We start from the raw sequence: 4,786 nt of genomic DNA on the forward strand, positions 1-4,786 counted from the left end.
CGCAGTTGATTTTGATATTCTAGGTATTATCAAATTGCCTGAGTTTTGAGAACGTAGCGGACGTAGAGGAGTATAATGTAAAAGGAGCTCATTCAAATACTGAGGTGCTAAACCATTCAGGGCTTTATAAGTAATAAGCAATATTTTAAAATCTATACGATGTTTGATAGGGAGCCAGTGCAGTGTGGACAGGACCGGGCTAATATGGTCATACTTCCTGGTTCTAGTAAGAACTCTTGCTGCTGCATTTTGGACTAGCTGTAGTTTGTTTACCAAGCGTGCAGAACAACCACCCAATAAACCATTACAATAGTCTAACCTTGAAGTCATAAATGCATGGATTAACATTTCTGCATTTGACATTGAGAGCATAGGCCGTAATTTAGATATATTTTTGAGATGGAAAAATGCAGTTTTACAAATGCTAGAAACGTGTCTTTCTAAGGAAAGATTGCGATCAAGTAGCACACCTAGGTTCCTAACTGATGACGAAGAATTGACAGAGCAACCATCAAGTCTTAGACAGTGTTCTAGGTTATTACAAGCAGAGTTTTTAGGCCCTATGATTAACACCTCTGTTTTTTCTGAATTTAGCAGTAAGAAATTACTCGTCATCCAATTTTTTATATCGACTATGCATTCCATTCGTTTTTCAAATTGGTGTGTTTCACCAGGCTGCGAGGAAATATAGAGCTGCGTATCATCAGCATAACAGTGAAAGCTAACACCATGTTTCCTGATGATATCTCCCAAGGGTAACATATAAAGCGTGAAGAGTAGCGGCCCTAGTACTGAGCCTTGAGGTACTCCATACTGCACTTGTGATCGATATGATACATCTTCATTCACTGCTACGAACTGATGGCGGTCATATAAGTACGATTTAAACCATGCTAATGCACTTCCACTGATGCCAACAAAGTGTTCAAGTCTATGCAAAAGAATGTTGTGGTCAATTGTGTCAAACGCAGCACTAAGATCCAATAAAACTAATAGAGAGATACACCCACGATCAGATGATAAGAGCAGATCATTTGTAACTCTAAGGAGAGCAGTCTCAGTACTATGATACGTTCTAAATCCTGACTGGAAATCCTCACATATACCATTATTCTCTAAGAAGGAATATACTTGTGAGGATACCACCTTTTCTAGTATCTTGGACAGAAAAGGGAGATTCGAGATTGGTCTATAACTAACAAGTTCTCTAGGGTCAAGTTGTGGCTTTTTTTTATGAGAGGCTTAATAACAGCCAGTTTGAAGGTTTTGGGGACATATCCTAATGACAATGAGGAATTAATAATAGTCAGAAGAGGACCTATGACTTCTGGAAGCACCTCTTTTAAGAGCTTAGATGGTATAGGGTCTAACATACATGTTGTTGGTTTAAATGATTTAACAAGTTTATACAATTCTTCCTCTCCTATAGTAGAGAATGAGTGGAACTGTTCCTCAGGGGGTCTATAGTGCACTGTCTGATGTGATACGGTAGCTGACGGCTGAATGGTTGCAATTTTATCTCTAATAGTATCGATTTTAGAAGTAAAGTAGTTCATAAAGTCATTACTGTTGTGGTGTTGGGAAATGTCAACACTTGTTCAGGCTTTATTTTTCGTTAATTTAGCCACTGTATTGAATAAATACCTGGGGTTATGTTTGTTTTCTTCTAAAAGAGAAGAAAAGTAATCAGATCTAGCAGGTTTTAATGCTTTTCTATAGGATATGCTACTTTCCCGCCAAGCAATACGAAATACCTCTAGTTTTGTTTTCCTCCAGCTGCGCTCCATTTTTCGGGCTGCTCTCTTTAGGGTGCGAGTATGCTCATTATACCATGGTGTCAAACTGTTTTCCTTAACCTTCCTTAAGCGTAAAGGAGCAACTGTATTTAAAGTGCTAGAAAAGAGAGAGTCCATAGTTTCTGTTACATCATCAAGTTGTTCTGAGGTTTTGGATATGCTAAGGAATTTGGATACATCAGGAAGATAACTTAAAAAGCAGTCTTTTGTGGTAGAAGTGATGGTTCTTCGATACTTGTAACAAGAAGTAGAATTTACAATTTTGGCTATATGAAGTTTACACAGAACTAAATAATGATCTGAGATATCATCACTTGGCTGAATAATTTCAACACTATCAACATCAATTCCATGTGACAGTATTAAATCTAGAGTATGATTTCGACAATGAGTAGGTCCTGAAACATGTTGTCTAACACCAATAGAGTTCAGAATGTCTATAAATGCTGATCTCAATGCGTCTTTTTCATTATCGACATGGATATTAAAATCACCAACTATTAAGACTTTATCTGCAGCCAGAACTAACTCGGATGTAAAATCACCAAACTCTTTAATAAAGTCTGTATGGTGCCCTGGTGGCCTGTATACAGTAGCCAGTACAAACATAACAGGGGATTTATCATTAACATTGGTTTCTCTGGATAATGTTATATGAAGCACCATTACTTCAAACGAGTTATACTTGAAGCCTGCCCTCTGAGAAATCCTAAAAACGTTATTATAAATTGAAGCAACTCCTCCCCCTTTGCCTTTTAAACGCGGCTCATGTTTATAACAGTAATCTTGGGGGGTGGACTCATTTAAAATAATGTAATCATCAGGTTTTAGCCAAGTTTCTGTCAAACAGAGCACATCTATATTATGATCAGTTATCATATTATTTACAAAAAGTGTTTTCGTAGAAATGGATCTGATATTCAGTAAGCCAATCTTTATCATTTGTTTATCCATATTGCATTTGTTTTTTATTTGTTGAACCTCAATTAAATTGTTAACCTTAAACTTGGTTTGGACATTTTTTGTATTTTCTAGTTCGGGGAACAGACACAGTCTCTATAGTGTGATATCTAGGTGAAAGAGTCTCTATGTGCTGAGAATTAACTGACCTCTGACGGGAGGCAGCTAGCAGACGGTCGGTTTAGCCAGTCTGTCTGCTTCCTGACCTGGGCCCCAGTTAGTCAAGTATAAACACTAAGACTATTTGCCATATTTCTAGACAGAAGAGCAGCACCACTTCTTCAGCAGCACTCTTTGCAGCAGACTTCGCTTACGGCCATACCAACCTGGCTATGCCCGATCTCGTCTGATCTCGGAAGCTAAGCAGGTTTGGGCCTGGTTAGTACTTGGATGGGAGACCGCCTGGGAATACCAGGTGCTGTAAGCTTTTTGGACATTTTTCACTTAGTATATAATAATTTTGCCAAAAAATAGAGTCAATGCCCGATCTCTGAATATTAGCAGGTTTGGGCCTGGTTAGTACATGGATGGGAGACTGCCTGGGAATACCAGGTGCTTTAATCTTTTTGGAAAATTTCACGAATTATATAATAATCTTTCATTTAAAAAAAAAAAAAAAAGAGTCAATGCCCGATCTCTGAATCTTAGCAGGTTTAGGTCTGGTTAGTACTTTCATGAGAGACTGCCTAGGAATACCAGGTGCTTTAAGCTTTTGTTTTTTCTTTCCTACTTATATAATGTACTGGCGATAAGATTAGCTGTTCTTTAAATAGCCCTCTCTTTGCAGCAGACTTCGCTTACGGCCATACCAACCTGGCTATGCCCGATCTCGTCTGATCTCGGAAGCTAAGCAGGTTTGGGCCTGGTTAGTACATGGATGGGAGACTGCCTGGGAATACCAGGTGCTGTAAGCTTTTTGGACATTTTTCACTTAGTATATAATAATTGTTGCATTCACTATGTCACGGGTGTTCGTAATGTAACGCAGGATAATAGGTGGGAGGTTTCACTTACCTGATTGAAGCATGGACCAGTCAAATCCCAAACAGGTGTGTTAAATCCAGTAATGAATGAGCGCGGGCTATAAGTGGGAGCGAGTATTCATTTTGGCATGTTGTCTCATCAGGAGAGATGCGCCACCGGTAAGCTGCTGTTTTTATCCATTGAGTTTGTTGTCTGTTGCGTTACTGCTGTGCTGCCGTTATATGTGCGCGGTTTGTATGATTGATAACTGTTACTTTGGTCACGCTGATAAAACCTTGTGTGCGATCTGATGTTTAATATTGTCGGCTCGATAGTATCCGTGGCTATAAAAAGGCAAATGTTTGAAATTGGAGCGTTTCACTGTCACACGAGTTACTTCCTGTTTGCGGTGCTGGATGGGTAATGTAGTTGATCACTTTACATTTTGTAATGGATTACTATGCTCAGCGATGCCACTTAGAACTACACTCACTGTTTTTCACTTTGAGCCAACAGACTGAGAACGCTATTGGTTTAATGTGTAACATTGACATTGTATATTTGGTGTGTGTGAAGTTGTTGCATTTCTGTGTTAATATGCATGTGCTTAGTATTTAAACTAAATGGCTACACAAAGTATATTATGATATTTATAAGATTAAATACTGACTATATTGAAATTTATATTTTATTTATATTTGTATATATTATATTATGTAATCTATATTTATATTTAGATTTTATGGTTATCAGTATTGTTTACATTATAACCTCTCTATTTCTCCAGGTTTATAACCTGCTGATGATATTTGTGGACTAATCAACTGTAATTAAAAATGAACCAAGAATAAATAAAATCCACTACAAGTTGTAACAACGTGTCCTCTCCTGACGCCCCGTTCGGTGGGGATATTCTTAAAGAACCGAACAGTTATAAACCGCGGCCCACTGCACTGGATTGAATGCAGCAAAAAACAGCCACGGACTGCTTCATTAAGGAAGCTCAATCAACCCAGGATCAGCTGGCCTCTCACTTCTTTGACTGACCCCAAGTTTATCATTAATCA

General features: G+C 38.2%; 2 non-coding genes across 2 annotated transcripts; both read left to right on the forward strand.

Moving 5' to 3' along the window:
- The first annotated feature begins 3,064 nt into the window (after positions 1-3,064).
- Positions 3,065-3,183, forward strand: LOC127997835 (5S ribosomal RNA). Its single transcript, XR_008170692.1, has one exon. It is a non-coding gene; the product is annotated as a 5S ribosomal RNA (ribosomal RNA).
- A 368-nt stretch (positions 3,184-3,551) lies between these two features.
- LOC128002681 (5S ribosomal RNA) lies at positions 3,552-3,670 on the forward strand. Its single transcript, XR_008175424.1, has one exon. It is a non-coding gene; the product is annotated as a 5S ribosomal RNA (ribosomal RNA).
- The last annotated feature ends 1,116 nt before the right edge of the window (positions 3,671-4,786 follow it).

This window comes from Carassius gibelio, chromosome B22 (assembly GCF_023724105.1).
Source record: "Carassius gibelio isolate Cgi1373 ecotype wild population from Czech Republic chromosome B22, carGib1.2-hapl.c, whole genome shotgun sequence".
NCBI classification, from domain to species: domain Eukaryota; kingdom Metazoa; phylum Chordata; class Actinopteri; order Cypriniformes; family Cyprinidae; genus Carassius; species Carassius gibelio.